This window comes from Alligator sinensis, unplaced genomic scaffold (assembly GCF_000455745.1).
Source record: "Alligator sinensis unplaced genomic scaffold, ASM45574v1 scaffold674_1, whole genome shotgun sequence".
Taxonomy (NCBI): domain Eukaryota; kingdom Metazoa; phylum Chordata; order Crocodylia; family Alligatoridae; genus Alligator; species Alligator sinensis.
The window spans coordinates 1,372,543-1,392,729 of record NW_005842032.1 but is presented as its reverse complement, the minus strand read 5'-3'; the positions used below and the strand labels follow the sequence as shown (position 1 = coordinate 1,392,729).

The 20,187-nt window shown below is 45.4% G+C and overlaps 1 protein-coding gene across 3 annotated transcripts in view; it reads right to left on the bottom strand.

Moving 5' to 3' along the window:
• CABCOCO1 (ciliary associated calcium binding coiled-coil 1) overlaps positions 1–20,163 on the bottom strand; it is a 130,385-nt gene extending 110,222 nt beyond the window's left edge. For 2 of the 3 annotated variants that reach the window (XM_006022357.3, XM_006022359.3), the window contains exon 1: positions 20,129–20,163. The gene's annotated coding sequence lies outside the window, so the exon portion shown is untranslated. Of the gene's footprint in view, positions 1–19,566; positions 19,832–20,128 lie in introns of those variants that run through there. The other variant, XM_006022358.3, reaches the window with a different exon arrangement.
• Positions 20,164–20,187: the final 24 nt, after the last annotated feature.

Here is a 20,187-nt window from a genome sequence, read left to right as displayed (position 1 = left end):
ATGATTTCATAGACATTAGGGCTGGAAGGGACCTTGGAAGATCATCGAGTCCAGCCCCCCGCCCAAAGGGCAGGAAGTCAGCTGGGGTCATAGGATCCCAGCAAGATAAGCATCCAGTTTCATCTTGAAGGTGTTCAATGAAGGCGCTTGAACCACCTCCGGTGGCAGGCTGTTCCAGACCTTGGGGGCTCGGACAGTAAAGAAGTTCTTCCTTATGTCCAGCCTGAAACGATCTTGAAGTAGTTTGTGACCATTCGACCTCGTCATCCCTTGGGGCGCTCTGGTGAACAAACGTTCCCCCAGATGCTGGTGGTCACCCCTGATAAACTTGTAGGTGGCCATCAGATCACCCCTGAGCCTGCGCTTTTTCAGGCTAAAGAGCCCCAGGGCTCTCAGCCTGTCATCGTAGGGTCTGCTTCCCTGACCTCTGATCATGCGCGTGGCTCTTCTCTGGACTCTCTCAAGCTTCTCCACATCCTTTTTGAATTGTGGAGCCCAAAACTGGACACAGTACTCCAGCTGCGGCCTCACTAAGGCCGAGTACAGGGGGAGAATGACGTCCCGGGATTTGCTTGAGAAGCATCTATGGATGCAAGCCAGCGTTTTGGTCGCTTTACTAGCCGCCGCATCGCATTGCAGGCTCATGTTCATCTTGTGGTCAATGATGACCCCCAAGTCTCTTTCTTCCATAGTGCTAGCCAACATAGCACTGCCGAGCCTATAAGGATGCTGCGGGTTTTTTTTCCCAAGGTGGAGAACCTTGCATTTATCGGCGTTGAACACCATCAGATTCTCGTCCGCCCACTTGCTGAGCCTGTCCAGGTCAGCCTGGATAACCTGCCTGTCTTCTGGTGTGGATGCTTTGCCCCAAAGTTTGGTGTCATCGGCGAACTTGGCCAGTCCGCTTCTGACTCCAGTGTCCACATCATTAATGAAGATGTTGAACAGTATGGGTCCAAGGACAGAGCCTTGGGGGACCCCACTGGTCACAGGACACCACGATGAGTGACTTCCATCAATTACTACCCTCTGGGTCCGACCCCGGAGCCAATTTTCCAGCCAGTGGATCGTGGAGGACCCAAGGCGACAATTGGCCAGTTTCTCCAAGAGGCGATCATGGGACACCAGATCGAAGGCTTTTTTGAAGTCAAGATATATGACATCAATCTCTTCTCCCTTGTCCAGGTGATAGGTCACCTGGTCGTAGAAGGAAATGAGATTGGTCAAGCAAGACCTACCCGCAACAAACCCGTGCTGGCTATCCCTTAAGATGTTGGCGTCGGCCAGTCCATTAAGGATGGCCTCTTTAATAAACTTTTCTAAGATCTTCCCCGGGATAGAAGTCAGGCTGATGGGCCTATAGTTAGCCGGATCCACTTTCCTCCCTTTCTTGAAGATAGGCACCACATTGGCCTTCTTCCAGTCTTCGGGCACTACACCAGAGCGCCAAGAGTTTTCAAAGATCCGTGCTAGAGGCTGGGCTATGATGCTTGCCAGCTCCTTGAGTACCCTGGGGGGAAGATTGTCAGGGCCAGCTGACTTGAAGGTATCCAGCTTCTCAAGATGTTCTTTCAGAAAGTCAGCATTAAGGGAGGGCAGGGGATCACCCTCACCCGGACTTCCCGGCCCTGTAGCGGGCATGGGCGTCCCATGGGACTGATGAAAGACTGACGCAAAGTACCTATTTAATAGGTTGGCTTTTTCCTGGGCGTCAGTTGTCAGTTGCCCCATCTGGCTCAGCAGGGGTCCAATGTTGCCTCTGCTTTTCCTCCGGCTCCCCACATATCTGAAAAAGGACTTTTTATTGTCCTTGATGCTCGAAGCTAGTTGGAGTTCAGTTGCAGCCTTGGCTTTCCTGGTCTGCTCCCTACAGGACCGGACCAGTGCAGAATAATCCTGCTTGGAGGTGACTCCCCTCCTCCATCCTTTGTAGGCCTTTCTTTTTAGCCTCAGGAGGTCTGCTAGGTCCCTGGAGAGCCAGGGGGGCTGCTGTGCCCTCTTGCTGCCTTTCCTCCGAGATGGAATAGACTTAGTTTGTGCATTGAGGATCGCTCCCTTGAGGAGCAACCACTCCTCTTGAACTCCCCTCTCCCTGTGGTCACGGCCCCTTAGGGCCTCACTGACAAGCCTCCTGAGCTTGTCAAAGTCGGCTTTCCTGAAGTCAAAGACTTGCGCGTTGCTGATTCAGGTTTGGAGATTCGGCCACCAAATAGGGCCAAATCTCCTCCAAATCGAATCAGCACCCAAAGCATCATACAGCCTTAATAAATAACAAATATGCAGATACAGAAAATTCACAGATTTAGGCTATTATAAATCCTCTATATGGTGTTAAATTCCACAACACCTAAAATAAGCCATTTTGGCTCTGTGTGTGCGTGTGCATGCATGTGTACACACACATGTTCTACATGTTTGCTATGAGCCACTGTGCACTTAATACTGATGATTTTATATTGTAAAATTAAATATAGTTCTCTCATATTCAAACAAAAACTGAAGCAAGTATATTATGATGAATACATACAGTATTTACTTCTTGTAAGAAAATTCAATCAATACATGAAAATTCTTCACTAGGTTTAGTTAGAAGGAGTATCTCATGCCAAACAAGCAGAGTAAACTACTTTGATCACAATCCTACAAAGGATTGTGCATGTGGTTAACTCTACTGTGAGTAGAGTTTGACTTTGGGGGAAATTTTAGAAAGAATAAGTTAGCATAAAAGTATTTTTTTTGTTAGGCAATATTCGGAAAATAAAAGAAGAGGTCAATTAAAGTTTACAAAAAGTCATCAGTGAAACTATTCATGATTACACTTGACACTTACCTGCTAGATTATCTACACTACTAGCCAGGCTTGTTGCTGATAATGGACCAGGAGTGAGTGTAGAGGAACCAGTAATGTTCAGATGCAAACTTAAATAAGATCAAACTAGGTACAGCATCATGTACAGATACAAGTATACAAGGTCCTATATAATGGAAGTTATACTGTTACAAAGCTTCAGAATGGAATAGCTATGCAAAATACAGGATTTACTAATATGTTTCATAGTTTCATGGTTTGTAGGGTTGGAAGGGACCTTGACAGGTCATCAAGTCCGACCCCCAGCCATGGCAGGAAAGAGCACTGGGGTCAAACGACCCCAGCAAGGTGTTCATCTAGCCTCCTCTTAAAGACTCCCAGGGTAGGAGCCAGCACCACTTCTCTTGGAAATTGGTTCCAGATCCTACCCGCCCTGACTGTGAAGTAGTGCCTCCTGATGTCTAGTCTAAATCTACCCTCTGCCAGCTTGTGACCGTTATTTCTAGTCACTCCCGGGATTGCTCAGGGGAACAGGGACTCCCCCAATGCCAGCTGGTCCCCCCTGACTAGTTTGTAACAGGCCACTAGATCCCCCCTCAGCCTTCTCTTCTGGAGGCTGAAAAAGTTCAGGTCCCTTAGCCTCTCCTCGTAGGGCCTGCCCTGCTGTCCCCTGATCATGCAGGTGGCTCTCCTCTGGACCCTCTCCATGCTGTCCATATCCCTCCTGAAGTGCGGCGCCTAGAACTGGATGCAGTACTCCAACTGCAGCCTGACCAGTGCTGCATAGAGGGGGAGGATCAGCTCCTTGGACATGCTTGAGATGCCTCTGTGGATGCACGACAAGGTGCGGTTGGCCTTCCTGACCGCGTCCCCACACTGTCGGCCCATGTTCATTTTGGCATCAGTAATGATTCCAAGATCCTTTTCTGCTTCTGCACTGACAAGAAGGGAATTTGAATGTTTGAATATTCCTGTACTGAAACCAGGCAAATAATTTTCAGGCATGGATTGTGTGCATTTTTATATACCTGAGATTTGATTCTATATTACTAAAGTCCATAGGATTTTTCTTTTGCCTTAAGGGGGACAGGAACAAGTAGCTTAAATAAGGTTCATGCTCAGTTACAAAAAAAGAAAGGTATAATAGTCTCTAAAGGGGGTACAGTTTCTGTGTCCAACTTCCATAATTCAATTCAATATTGAAAGTATTGCTCTACTAAACTCTACTTATGGCCAAAGAGACTCAGCAGTGCCACTATAAACTTACATTAACCCACTTGGTTGCACCATTAACTTCTATGACTGAATTCTGTCCCTGCAAATAGTAAAATTGGGCAGCTCATTGAGTCTGCAGAAAACAAGATTGTGGGATACAACCAATGCCAAAAATTCACTGGATACACAAGCATTTGTCCATTCATCATTATTGTACTTTCAAACATACCATAGTTTAATATTACTCCTGATCCCTATACTTAACTTTTTACTTTATACTGAGTCCAACTGTTGAAATGTCTCAAGTGCAACATAGTAATGAAATCTATCAGCACAAAAACAATGAAATAATAATAAATACATAAAAATGTGTCTCTGGCCGAGTGAGTGATGTCCCGTTGTTTGCCTTTATTTTTTTTTATTGGTTTACAATATATTTACTGGGAAAAGAAACCATTCCCATGTTCAGTGACATTTAAATGAAGTGATTTGAGTAAAACAAATTGTGAAATTGAAACTGCATCACCCAGTTAGAAAAACAAAGATGTAACTGTATATACAAGTATTTTATAAAGACAGAAAATAGCATATTTATTCATTAAAAACAATACTAAACACTTTTATGAAATGAAAACTGCAATCAGTCAAGCAGAATGCTTGATTATTAGAAATAAAGAAAGCAAAGTTACTGGCATAAACTTAAATTCAATTTAGAATAAAATGTCTCTGTGGAAAACATAAACATAATGTACTTTAATATGCACACTTACATTATAAGTACCATTTAAACATTATTTCACATCTTAAAAATGTAAAGCATGTTCTATATTACAGGTGAAGAACTGTGGCCTAAACCTAACAAGGACCAACTAAACATAGTAACAGAGGCCAAATAGAGGAGTTCAAGAGGCAGAAATGCTCTAACTTTCAAGCTCTACTAAGCTCCCAAGGTTAGGTCAGGAAGAAGCAGAACACATTAGCCCAAGGGAGGTGGGTGGAGGGTAGAGTGAGGGTAGTGCAGGCAGGCTCTGACACCCAAGGGCAGCAGGTAGGGGAGGGGCTCCCTGGGCTGCAAAAGAGTCCCGAGCAAAGCCCAAAAGGCCAAACCACCCGATTGGCTGGCAGGGACATCACAGATACCCACCTGGACCTGATGCAGCAGCAGCTTGTCATGTTATGCACCCTCATGGCCACAAGCCTGCGCCCACCAAGTGTGCATGTGTCCTGGATGCTTGGGTTCTGTGTGGGGGTGTGTGTGTGGGTGCATGCATGTACCCCACATGCCTATGTTCTGTGTGCATATGTGAGAGTGTCCAGGATGCCTGGGTTCTGTGCAAGTGTGTGTGTATGGGGAGCACATGCACACACAACCCAGGCATCCAGGGTGTGCGCGCACACACGCACACACGCGCACACACAACCAAGGCATTGGGGGAACAGCTGAGCAACCGACTTCATGCAAACAATGAAGACAATGCCCCCTTCTTGTGCAGCTTCCCATTCCCAGGGGTGATAGAAAAACAGCATTACACTCCCGGGGTCTCTGACTTCCTCATCGGCATCATCACCCCACAATCCTTGTAGTGGGGCCTGGCCTACCCTCAGCTGCCCTGGCTCATGAGGCCCTATAGGGGGCAGCTGGACTGCTGGAAGAAGCACTTCAACTATGGACTGGGCCTGAAACCATGAGCATACACAATGTAGAGATGGGGGAGAGGGTGAACCTCCTGATAATGTGTGTGGCCTTGGCCCCACATCGTGGTAGGGTGTCCAGAGCTGTGAAGCCCTGGCCAACTGCCTTCTCACCTGTGTGGACTGGTAGCCCTCCCCAGAGGAGTAGGGCCAGAGAGCATCTAATGCCCACATCCTGGCACCAGACCATGGGTCTTCTGCCATGGGCTCCTCTGGCCCTGCCTCATGGGCACTGCTGCCCACAACCCAGCCTGCCTAGGCACCATCATCTTTCCCCTCTCTCTTCCCAACCCCACTCTCCATCTCCCCAGGGCACACACCCGGATGCAGGGGAATGCAGTGCATGCATTCCGAGACATGCCTCGGTTTAAACTGCTTTGGTTGCCAAACTTTTCCTGTGTTTAATAAAGAAAACCTGTTGAACACTGCCTATGTCTCAGCTTGGTCCCTCTTCCCAATTAATAGAAAACAGCAAATCTTTGCTGGTGGCAGGGTGAGGGGGTTGAGAATGAGGCAACCGAACCTGGAAGTGGGTTTGGGGTCAGGGGAAATACCACAGGGCCTTAACTTAACAAACATGAAACCATGGAGGACAGGCATGGGGTAAGGGACTTTTGATCTTGCACCCTACATTCAGGGGTGCTGAATCAAGACCAGGGACTTCACATAGGAGTTAGAGAGCTACATAATCCCAGACCCAATGTCCCTCAGAGAACTGTGGGCCAGGAGGCATCACTGCAGTGGGCACCAAAGACTGCTGGCCTTCCCACGTGGGATTGCCAGCCCCATGGCCCCCTCAGCCATGTCTCCACAGCCCACACTGACACCTGGGGCTCATGTCAGGCAGCCAGTCTGAGCTGAGGAACTACCTATTTAGAGAGCTACATAATCCCAGACCCAATGTCCCTCAGAGAACTGTGGGCCAGGAGGCATCACTGCAGTGGGCACCAAAGACTGCTGGCCTTCCCACGTGGGATTGCCAGCCCCATGGCCCCCTCAGCCATGTCTCCACAGCCCACACTGACACCTGGGGCTCATGTCAGGCAGCCAGTCTGAGCTGAGGAACTACCTATTCCCACCAAGGCTGTGCCACTCCCCCACAGTGGGCTGAGGAGGGAGAGGAGGATCCAGGTAGTGAACCAAAGGCTGCGGTGCTGGTGTCATCAGGAAGGCTTCAGCTTCCATGACCACAGTCCACTCTTTGGTAAGAGAGGCAGTGAGCTGCTGGGAAGGGATGGCCACCACCTCTCTCCACTGGGAAGGAGGCTCTTCTCAGCCAGAATGGCTGACCTGCTCCACCGGGCTTTAAACTAAGCCCATTGGGTGACTGGGGGCCTACCGCCACTGCTGGCCCACTGAGCAACCCTTGCAAAGCCAGCAAGCCAAGGCACTTAAGGGAGCCTCCCCTGCCCCAGCCCTAGAGCAAGCTGCAGGCAAGACAAGGGCCCCCAAGGGGACACTTGCATGCCTATACACCAATGCCAGGAGCTTGGAGAATAAACACAAGGAACTTGTCCTCCTGCTTAACACAAATAATTACAATGTCATAGGGATAACGGAGACCTGGTGGGACTCCACCTATGACTGGACCACGGGTATAGATGGCTATACCCTGTACAGGAGGGATCGAGTGGATAAAAGGGGCAGAGGTGTAGCTCTTTATGTCAAGGAGAGCTACACGTCCCTACAAGCCAACATCAGCACCCAGGATGGATGACTATAGACCCTCTGGGTTAAAATCCATGGGGAACACGGCACAGGAGATACAATGGTGGGAGTCTACTACAGACCTCCCTCCCAGAATCAAAAGCTTGAGCAGGAGTTCGCCAGGGAATTGGCTGAGGCTGCATGCTCCCAGTCCATAGATGTCATGGGGGACTTCAACTACCTGGACATCTCATGGGAAGAGCACTTGGCCAAATCCGAGCAGTTGCAAAGCTTCCTTACATGCGTGGATGAGCTCTATCTGACTCAAAAAGTCTACGAGCCAACAAGAGGCAAAGCGCTGCTTGACCTGGTACTGGCAACTGGGGATGACTTAATCAGCGACCCAATGATCGAAGGGAAGCTGAGTGACAGCGACCATGAGATGATCACCTTCAGCATCTGCTTAAAAGCTGTCAAGTCTGTCAGCAGTACAGAGGTCCTCAACTTCAGGAGGGCTGACTTTGACAAGCTTAGGAGACTTGTCGGTGAGGCCCTAAGGGACCATGACCCCAAAGGGAGGGGAGTCCAGGAAGAGTGGTTGCTCGTCAAGGGAGTGATCCTAGATGCACAAGCTAAGGCTATTCTGTCTCAGAGGCAAGGCCGCAAGAGGGCACAGCAGCCCCCTTGGATCTCCAGGGAACTAGTGGTCCTCCTGCATCTAAAAAGACAGACCTACAAAGGATGGAGGACAGGATCCACCTCCAAGGAGGAATACTCTGCACTGGTCTGGACCTGCAGGGAGCAAACCAGGAAAGTAAAGGCTGCCATAGAACTCCAACTAGCTACAAGTATCAAGGACAAGAAAAAGTCCTTTTTTAGATATGTGGGGAGCTGGAAGAAAAACAAAGGCAATACTGGAACCCTGCTAAACCAAAAGGGAAAACTAACGACTGACGCCCAGGAAAAAGCCAACTTGCTAAATGGGTACTTTGTGTCAGTCTTTCACAAGTCCCATAGGACGCCCTGCCCATTATGGGACAGGGACCCCTAAGTGAGGGTGGTTCCTTACCTTCCATCAATGCTGACCTTGTGAAGAAACAGCTTGAGAGGCTGGACACCTTCAAGTCAGCCGGCCCTGACAATTTATACTCCAGAGTACTCAAGGAGCTAGCTAGCATCATAGCTCAGCCCCTGGCACGGATCTTTGAGAGCTCCTGGAGCTCTGGTGAAGTGCCCAATGATTGAAAGAAGGCCAGTGTGGTGCCTATCTTCAAGAAGGGGAGGAAAGTGGATCCGGCAAACTACAGGCCCATCAGCCTAACCTTTATCCTGGGGAAGGTCTTAGAAAAAATCATTGAGGAGGCCATTCTTAAAGGACTGGTCGATGGCAACACCCTGAGGGACAGCCAGCATGGGTTTATTGCGGGTAGGTCTTGCTTGACCAATCTCATTTCCTTTTACAACCAGGTGACTTATCACCTGGACAAGGGAGAAGAGATTGATGTCATATATCTTGACTTCAAAAAAGCCTTTGATCTGGTATCCCATTATCACCTCTTGGCAAAACTGGCCAACTGTGGCCTTGGGTCCACTACGATCCGCTGGCTGGGAAATTGGCTCCTTGGTCAGACCCAGAGGGGGGTGGTTGACAGAAGTCAATCATCATGGTGCCCTGTGACCAGTGGGGCCCCCCAAGGCTCTGTCCTTGGACCTATTTTGTTCAACCTCAAAAAGGTTGAAAACCTATGGTGTAGTGGATTCTAATACTGGCATGTTATGAATTTCAATCCCAAATAGTACTTGACAAATTTTATTAGATTTCATTTTTTCATTTTCGCCTTTTCTTTCGCCAAACCATAACTGGCACTATACAAAGTCTCTGTTTTGAGGAAATTTCAATATAATTATAGATGTCACAAGTGAGGAGGCACAAGGTACCACACTATCAAGTGGCTGATTTTCATTATTACAAATTTATTTCAGTACTTGAAATAAATACATCTAGATATGTAGTTTACAAACCTGAGCAAAATAGAAAGTTGGGATGACTCATGATGGCAGATGCGGTATCAAAAGTAGAGGTGCACTGATACATTAGTTCATATCATATTGGCACCAATAAAAGCAAAATTGACATTATCGGCAATTGGCTTTTTTTGGCTGATGTGGCTGATAATGCTGATGATAAATGCAGTGTGGATTCATGCAGCCCAGCAACTTGGAGACCAGTGTCCAGCTGGTAAGTGTGTGTGTGTGGGGGGGCAGATTGAGGCCCCTGTGGTGAGGGAAGGAGTGGGGCTGGGGCAAGGGCAGACACTGCCCAGCTGGAGCAGGGCAGGGCATGGGACAGAGCCATGAGCGACTTGTCTGGGGGTGTGGGGTTGGGGAGCATGGCTCCCACTGCTGGTGCACCCTGGGGGAGGCACAGAGGGGCACATACCCCCCAAATCTGTGTGGGCAAGGGCAGGTGGTCACTGCAGGCTGGGGCTGGGAGCAGTGCCAGACTCTTCCTGGTGAGCGTGTTGGGCTGGGGCTGTGTGTGAAGCAGGCGGCAGCAGCGCTGGGAGGAGGCTGGGGGTGAGCTGTGGCCACTCCAAAATTCATCATAGACCCTTTTGAGCCCCCACTCCCAGCGCCACCATCACCTACTCCATGAGCAGTCCTGGCCCAGCCCCTCCTCGCTAGGAAGAGCCTGGTGCTGGCTCAGGCTCCAGCTGACAGCAGCAGCCCACCCTCTCCCCACGCACAGATCCTGGAGGCACATGCCCCTCCATACCTCCCTCAGAGTGTACCAGTGGCAGGAGCCTCCCCGCCCCCCCGTGATCCCGGACAATGCATCCTGTGCCCCACCCTGTCTGAGCAATGCCAGCCCCAGCCCCACTCCCTCCCTCTTCATGGGGGCCTCGATTTGCCCCCCCCCCACCTTTTCCCCCAGACTTACCAGCGAGACACTGCTCTCCAACCTGCTGGGCTGCATATCAGCTATCAGATTGGTATCGGCTGATATGGCTCGTTAATAATCAGCCATCAGTATCAACCCAAAAAATCTTTATCGGCACACCCCTAATTGAAAGGCATGAAATTTTAAAGGAAGAAGACTGTGAAGGAGGTCTAAGACAGAGATAAGTAGAAATTATCTCCTCTCATTATTTTCCATCATCTGGGATTGCAACCCTTCAAGAAAAGACATAAGCAGAACTATTCTAGTGTTGCAACCAAAACCATATTCCAGGTTCAGATACACCACTTCAATTCAAACACTTACCCATGCACCTAAATTGAAATTTCATATCTAAGGCTTTATCCCTTCTATATTTAGAAGTGATTTTTGAATGAACTAGGCAAGTTCAGAAAATTTTGGGGTCAGAGCTGAGAACGTACCTACATCTTGGGCAAATACAAACTTGGCTTGAACAAGACATTGTTTGTATCATGACATTACAAAATACTTCTGAGTGTAAGCAGCCACTTACTACATCAGATGCCTCCAAAATCACTTTATAAAATGCCCGATTGTGGGTACTGAATACAAGAAATACAGTTTACTTTTTATTATTTTTCCTCCTACAAAAGCCTTCAAAAGCCAGATGAAAAATGTAGAGTGCTATTAAAATATTTCAGGCAAGATTTTGCTTCCTAATTTACACCCACATGCATAACTGGCTCTTATTCTTATTTTCTTTACAAGTGTATAAAGCTTGAAAGCTTCACCTGATAAGCCTTAGTTGGCTGCATTCACCACTGAATGTGCTGTCTTCTCTCTCCCCCTTCCCCAAAACTGTAGAATTTTTGTATACTTGTAACTGCTTTTAATGATTACCCAGCTCAAGCCATTTTTCTCATGCATTGCAAGGAGACAAAACAAGGACAGGGTAGAGAGGTACCTTATAGAGTAAACAGTACAAAGACCTAATCCTGCTCCATTTGAAATCAAGGAAAAATTACCCCAATTGTAGATTTAAGTGATCCTACATTTGAAAAACTTGCATGTGGCTGAAAAACTGTATGATAAACTTAATACTCCCCCACCAAGGTTCACTGTACTGTCATTGGACCACTTCAGAAAATACACTCTTGGAAGTGTAATTGCCTTGAGCGCAAATATTTAATTATTTTTTTAAACCTTTTAACAATTTCTTGGTAAATAGTGTATTGTTCTGGGCCATGGGATTGAGGCTCCACTGCCTCTCCTGCAAACACACAATGCCATCGATTGGCTGGTAATGTTAGGGTGCCAGCTAATTAGGCAATTAAAAAAAAAGAACTAATGGAATACTGACACAGTACTAAATACCTGGCAATCCTAAATCATCCTTTCTGGGGCGTGAGCTGGCAAATGGGATAACCTGACAGCCTCTACTCACTAGGGCTTCAAGAAAGTGACACTATTTCTCTGGTGGCTTGCAAAATTCAGTATACCTTTTAGGAAATCTACTGGGTTCAGAAGAGAAAAATCAAACCACTGCTTTTTCATGCACCAGATTAGGAGGTAGGAAAAGATTTTCCTTTCCTCCTACTAAAGAATGGGAGGTTTTTTTCCTAAGGAGAACACCATAGACACCATGTCCCAGAGGGTTTTCTTGTTTGTTTGTTTGCTTTTATTGGGGGGTTGCTCTAAGAAGGGAACACTACATGAAGGCTAGCAAGACCATTGAATATTACTATTCATATAGCCCGGAAAAGTGACAACTGAAGTACTAAAACAACCAATGTAGGAGCTTGACAAAAAAAGCTACTTACCCGACATGTATCTATGGGACTCCTAGCAGTATACCTCAAACTCTGCAGCAAACTGTCTGAATCAGCTTTCTATCAAGTGTACATGGTTCCAAACCATTACTCAAGTGACCAGGATTATTAGAAACTAGCTTTAAGACATGAGAACAGAAAAAACTCTTTTCTTCTTTATGGGCCATTGAAAGCTTTGTGTCAGTACGCTGGACTCAGGAATTTCTGGTCCCGCATTCTGTATTGAGCACAGGCAGTGTAAGTGCTTCTCACAATCTACATTTTTCACATGCATTTGGTATCCCCAGACAAGTTGGAAAGCACTGATGCTACATATTAGTATATACAGGTGTGCTGATGTAGATTTGGGGCAAGTTCAAGTGCATGTTTTACTTCTATTGGGGAACTTACCTATTGCCAAAAATCAGTGCAGATGAATCAGTTCTTAAGACAGGTTAACTGTGAACAGAAGCAAAATAGCAATAGACCCAACATTTGGCACTTGGTCACCTGCACCCATGACAATATGCAATAAAAGACATTCAGCATAAGGTAGTTTTCTTTGTGTGGATGGATCTATGCTACCCGGAGGACGGACATGAGCAGGCCTGGGTTCAAAGGCTTTCTGACTTTTGTCAGTGGCTGCCCAGGGGCAGGGCTGGCCCAATGCTTGGGCAGAGGACAGGAGCTCTGGCCTAGGCTAGACCACTGCCCCACAAGGGGGGGTGAGCAGGGAGCCGCAATGCTCCATGGGATGTCGGTGAAATGTGACCTACTGTGAGTTGCGATGGGATCTGGTACAGATGTTCACTAATGAGCACTAACCTACAGTGCTGAAGTCTGATACCACATCCATCCAGGGTTATCTTATCTGTCATTTTTACAGTGCTCTATGGGCCCTGACCATCTGTTCGGTTATGGCTGTAGAGCACTTTCTGCATGCCTACCACATAATAAGTGTAACTCCTGTACCTGGCCTAAGGTTTCAAAGTTTGAAAAAGCTACCTCACATTCCAAAGCTTGTATGTGTAAGGGGGCAAACTAAAACTGTATAATATTTTTCTGACACTATCTAGTGGGTTTTAACTGTAATTCCAGTAGCTGTACAAGTTTGTAGTTTGATCCTATTTAGGATGCTGATCTGTAGTAATCTGACATACATTCCTTATGGACAGAGAATGAGCACATTTCCATTACATTGCAGAGCATCACAATGTAAACAATATGGTTCCTAATGGTAATTAGTGTTTCATATGAAGAAAAGGGAACATATAGAACTTGAAATTTAAAAATGATAAATGTGTTCATCATTTAAAATATTCTTACTAGAGTATCACTTTTATTCAATAGCTTGTCTCCAATTTTAAAATTTCAGTTTTGCTGTCCCTTGAATACACTATTCACAAACACTTGAATGACTCTTGCCATAACAACATCAGGTTGAAAAGCCAATCAAATAATGGAGTCCCGTATGTTTTTTCAAATACTCAGTCAAAGCTTCTATGACACTCAGAAGTCAAACACCTGAGCAGGACAGTTATATGTTTAAACACCAAATATTCAAACGTTCATGCTCCTAAATAAGAACAAAACTTGTAAGTTAGCACTGGTGTAAAGAGCATTCTACTAGTAATATCAAAGAGTCTCTACAGATTGAAGTATCCACAAGATATACCTGTGGAAATTAGTGTCAGTTTTCTTGAGAAAATTAACTCTGCCCTCAAATTAAAGAAAAGTAAATAAAAAGACTTAAAACTGTCAAAACAATTTATGCTGGTTTAAAACTATAATAAAAGAAATAAAAAGTACTTATCAAATGTTTTAGACCAGTGGTGCTCAACCTGCAGCCCAAGAGCTAAATTCAGCATGTAGAGTCATATCATCTGGCCCACAGGGATCTTCATGGATTGGGAAATTAGGTAACAGGGTAGCAGTTGCAACAGTAATAGCTGATGCTCTGGAATTCTTCCATTGCTGTGGCACTTAATGCTGTCATCGCTCCCACACTGCCAGATTTCTAGACCTGTGGGGTACTCTGAGGGCTACATGGCACAAAGGTGAGCCAGTGTGAAGGGTTATTTTGTGGCCAGATCCAGTGCATGGAGCCAGGCCATGTGCCGGATTGTACCTGTAGACTGACCCTGAGTGCAAACCCCACCTGCAGGATCCAGCTGGCGGGGTCAGAAGGTTGAGCAACACTGCTTTACATGCATGTTAAAATGTCTTCAAAATATACTAACAAATAAACTGATTCATCAGTTACCTTTGATCAGATCAAATAATTCAAATGCAGGGAAACCTGAGATCCTCTGGTAAAACAGTGCCAGCGGGTAATACTGAAGTCTAGCCAAAGTGTAGGTACACAGTTGTGTGTAATATGTTCCATGAGAATGATTAATTTATATACAATTTAGTGTTAAATTAACTATGAAATATAATTATATCCCAAATCCATCCATACAGAACAGTTAAGATTCAATGAAATATTGTTCACTCCTCCTGCATAGAAGACTCCTATCAAAAGCCTCCCTAGAAAGTTAAAATCAACAGTCTCTATTTTTAGCTATGGTGCTTTGCTCACTATCATATAAATAAGGAAGTAAACAAAATAGGTACATTAATTTCAGCTCCATGCTAAAGAGAAATAAATAGATGTGTCATATGCAAAGGATAAAGTCTATATGGAAAACAAGCTTGTTTTCAGATATTTATGTAGGTATTAAAAACAATAAAAAATAGGAATAAAAAATCCAGAAAATACAAGCAGTACTGGTATTTTTTAATAACAATTATTTCTGGAGATGTAGAAGATCAGGCTTCAAGATTTTTGGATAAGCATATATCTATCCCGAAATTAAATGTATTACTAATGACCTACTTGCAATTGTGAAAAGTTAATCAATGATACTTCAGTAATAAAATTACCAAAAGAAAAGGAAAAAGACCACTAACTGTTGTTACTGTGTATTGCTAGGTTTGCGTTCAAGTGCTGTAAGAAATTTTCTGCTAACAGCAACACACAGTCGTGTTTGTTGTAATTCCAAACAATTATAAAAATATTTAGTTTAATAATATTAATAATAACAATATTATGCTAATGTCTTAGGAAAGAGAAAAGCGCAAAATAAAAACACAAGATATACTGTGTTATAGAGTTTACAAATAAAATGTAATGTTTAGATTCAGCCAAAAGCAGACACTTAAGTAATTTAATATAGAGTTGTTTAAAGTTTAAAGACAAAAAGAAAACATGAGAAACAATAGGAAGTACTGCTACCAGCTTAATCTAAAATATATAAAATGAACTAACGTGAGGAACAGAAAAAAATATAATAATGTTATAAGACTATATTAAAAAACAGCTCAGTAGTACATTTCAAATACACTTTCAATATGTCTTTGACAACTCATTTTTGCCCAAAAAGTTGATATTTTCATTGCAATTAAATTAAGAGAACTGCCCTGACTTTTTGCCGCTTCCCTGGTCAAATTAAGTAAGGGCAGTCCTCGACTCGCAACATTTTCAGTTACAACATTTCACACTTACAACATTTATAAATTGACACCCTGTTTCAACTTTATGACGTCAGTTTCGACTTTACAATGCTTGATCTGATGCGACACCATGCCAGCGAATAAGTTCGCTGCATCGCCCATCTCCCTGGAGAACATCTGTCCAAACTTCTTTGGACACTTTCTTTAGGAAAGCAGACAAGACTCTAGAAAAACCTGCAGCCAAGGCTCCTGAGAAGACTCCAGCCAAGAACCCTTCAAAAAGTCCAACCAAGAGCCTTTCAAAAAGTCCAGCAAAGTCACCTCAAAGCAGTCCTTCCAAATCAATATGATTGCTATTTACAATATAAATACACTAATGCAGCTATATTACTCATCTATAACTGATCGAGTACAAAATTATGGGGTATTTTTGGTGAAAATAGTGCATCAGGCCTTGGTTCAGGAACCAATCCCACATTTATAACATTGTTTCTTATGAGAATTGGTTCTGAGTTACAACATTTCGACTTAAGACACGATTTTCAGGAACCAATTGTGTCGTAAGTCCGAGGACTGCCTGTACATATGACAATAACGTAAAGAGTAATACTGTAGAAATTATGCAAATATTAGGCCTGTGAGAAACAGCTGCACTCTGTTTGACCAGCATTTCGATGTTTCGACAGAAAAGCATTCTGTTTCGATTCAAAACAGCTATTCCATTCGATTCTGTCGAAACAGGGTCGAAACGATGAAACATTTCAACTTACCTCGTTTTGTTTTGAGGCTATTTCAACTGTATCTGTTTTGTTTCGATTTTGCTGTTTCAACCTCAAAATGAGTTGAAACAGCGTCGAAACAAAACTGGCGGCAAAATTTCACACAGCTTTAGTAAATATCCTTTAATACACTAGAACAGGGCTGGTCAACGTGCAGCCCATGAGGTATTCAAAAAAGGTCTGGACGCTCACCTTGTTCGGGTAATCTGACCCCAGCAGTCTTTCTTGCCCACGCTCGGGGGGCTGGACCTGATAATCTCGTGAGGTCCCTTCTGGCCCCTAACATCTATGAATTCATCTGTCCCCAGGATCCCACCCAATCACCGCTCCCCATCACTTCCAGGTGTATCTTCAGTTGGGGTCTCCAAGCTTTCCCTCTGGCTTCTGCTTCCTGCACCTGTCCCAGGGGCAAGATAGCATACAGGAGCTTGTGGTGCAGGGTAGCGGGTGAGTCTGTGTCTGGTGAACTAGGGGTGGGGGCTACCTGACCGCATGGTGCAGTGAGGGGCTGGGGTGGGGAGAGGTGCCTGCATGGCAGTGGCCCAGAAGGGTCCTTGGCTCTGGCCCCCACAGTGCATAGTTCGTGAGGAGCATGGTTTCCAGTGACTTGGAATGTGAACAGCCCTGCACTAGAATATGCACTAATATGCATTAGCAATGCATTAATACAGGAAGAGATTTCTTACAACAAAAGATTTTAAAAAGGAAACAAATCTTCTGGTTTGTACCACCAGCCACCACAATACCTGTGTACCTAAAGGTACACATTGGCTGAAAGTTGAACTTAGATCAAATGCTTGAAAGATAACCATGACCATTAAACCAATATTCTTTGCCTCTCACATAATTTCTGAACCATGACAGCTACAACATCACTCTTACACTACACACTGCTCCTGGAAGCTTAGAGGAATGGAATAGGTTTAGTGAAAGAGATCAAAATGAGTGAAACAGGTCACATTAACGTCTTACAACACACTATGTAAATAGTTTTATGTAGGCAAGATCTCTTGTCTGATCCATCCACCATAAACTTGGAGATTGTAAATATATTTATGTTTAAATATATTAATGCATTTAAATGTCTGAAACCAGCAACCCCCACTGAAATGAAGAAACTATACTGCTTACAGAAAACTGTGTAACTTAGATCAATTCTGCCTCAGGCTTTCTGAATTCCTGTACTGAGCCCTTGTTGGCTTGGAAATGGTATTTAAAGGTTTGATTTTGAAAACCAGCTTATAGACAATATATATATTCATTGGAATACAGCTTTCCCTCGCTTTATGTGGATTCTGTATGTACAAATTCACTCTTATGCAATGACCCTTTTTATACCAAAAATTGATTATATGCGAGGTAAATTCACTCTTATGCGATCAGTGTGATGGAAGCCTGAAGTCAGCTGCTTTGTCGGAGTAACGCACACACCAAAAATATAGGTTCCTGTGTGGATCTGTGCTCCTCTCTCGTTGTCTGGGACACGTGTTTCTGTACTTGCCATCCCCATTATGGCTTCTAAGGGTCCCGCTAGCTTATCTCCTACCCCTCTCCCTGGTCCATCAATGAAGCCTTCACCACCCTCTCTTCACATCAGCTAAACATTCACCACCACCCTGTGCTTGTGTGTACTGTCTGCTGTTGGTGAGTAGCAAAGTTGTCTTGTAAAAATGGTAGAAATGGGTCTGGGGGTCAGTACAGTTGAGGTCTTGCAATGTATCCCTATTTGTTACATTGTAAAGTGGGTTCCCTTTATGTGAATTTGAGGTATGCACCATTTTCCAGGAAAGCATGTACAGCATGAAATGAGGAAAACCTATAATGGTTATAGCAACAAGGGTTAATTGATTTCTAAAAATCTTGGGTCTCAGTCACACAGGTTTCCCAGCCTTCAGAAGCAGACAGGGTGTCTAACTCAGGCAGGAAAATATTAAGACCACACATGCTGGGTAACTGAAAACATCCAAACTTTATTTTCATAATAGAGATAGGCCTGGCTCCATGGCTGTAGTGCCTGCTTTCAAAAAGCCTTAAGCTTTCTGGTTTTGGGGAGACAGACCAAATTAAGAGGACACCGGTAAAGCCCCAAATTAGGAGGTGGGGATGTGATAGGCTTGTGAAAATAGGGGTTTGGCTGACAACACAGGACATGTCACGGTGTGACCAACCAGCAACAACCCTGGATCAAGAGTCGTCAGAAGTCACCAAGAGAAGAAAGAATACAAAAGAAAGAGTTTTCAAAACAGAGATTGGGGGGGAAACGGTTGGCATCAGCCCCCGACCTCCAAGGCTGCTGGCAAAGGACCTCAAGATGGCGTTTACATACTGGACGGACGGATGGACCACTTGCCTTATGTGTATATTCTGGGACTGGGGAATTTGGGTAATGTATGCTGTACTTGCTTTGCCTGCATGGCTTTTATTTCTTATCACTGTGTATCAATAAACTTGCCTATTATCAACTGGCAGGGGCTGTGCTCTATCTGAGGGTTGTGCTAGCCAGGAACAAAGGTATCAGGACTGGGTTGTGAATCCAGTGCCAACAGCCCTAGCTTCTCTCAGCATTACCATTTGAAACAAATATTGATGGAGAGATTTTGAACTTAACTGAACATTGTTCATAGGAAAAATAACTGGTACTTTTAAGCTTCCTCTAGTATGCACTCCATGAAGGCAGTTGCAGAACTCTGTGTGAAATCAAACACTGGGGGTATGGTGTGCCAACCACACTGGAGGACCTGATGCAAAAGTAAAGAGGAGGGTAGAGACATTTTGTGCAAGAATTCAAAAGCAAGTGGAGTCTTATTAAGAGCTCTAAGCACTTATACAAATGAACAGCAATCTTTTCAATGAGTACGCCTTGCTTGTTAAAAGGAAACAGCCTCCTTTTCCTTCTTATCAATGCGTTCACTGAAAAGACTGAGAAGCACCTGAATAAACCAAGACATATTTGCACCCTAAGCAAAGGTGATAAAATGTGGAGCACCCTTTGGCACAGAAACAACCATGTAACAGAGGAGGAGGAAAACTTTCAGAAACAAACAGAAGGTGCTGAGGTGCTGAGCACGGACCCGTTTCCCATCACAACATTAAAAAAAAAAAAGAAAAAAAAAAGAGCAGCTGCAACGTTAAAAAAAGAAAGAAAAGAATAAAGCACTTAAAAGCAGAGAAGTGAACAGGTGAGAGCGCCTTGCTGCCTACCTAGTAATTTATTTTGGAAGTAAAATCACTTTTAGGGCACAAGAACCCCAACTGCGAGGCCCCTCGCTAGTCATTTCCTTGCTGGAGGGGCCTCGCGCTGGCATGCGGCGGCCAGCCCGGCGCTGCACCATCACCCCCGTGCCTGCTTAAAGAGAAGTGCGGGAGTTCCTGGCGGCGGGAGGTCTCGCAGCTCTTCCCCGGTACCGCTTTCTTCCTTCCTTCCCTTCTGCTCCCACCGCTTCAAGCGCTCGCTTCCGCCGGCCGGGCCCACAGGTAGACACGCTCCTTCCCGCCGCGCTGGCATGCGGCGGCCAGCCCGGCGCTGCACCATCACCCCCGTGCCTGCTTAAAGAGAAGTGCGGGAGTTCCTGGCGGCGGGAGGTCTCGCAGCTCTTCCCCGGTACCGCTTTCTTCCTTCCTTCCCTTCTGCTCCCACCGCTTCAAGCGCTCGCTTCCGCCGGCCGGGCCCACAGGTAGACACGCTCCTTCCCGCCCACCCTGCGCGCGAGACAGGTGCCCGACAGTCGGAGACACCGCGGGTAACCCCGTCAGGGCGCCGTACCTGCGCACGGTCTCCAGCCCCGCCGCTGCTGCCCGCCATCCGGCCTCGCTGCGTCTCGG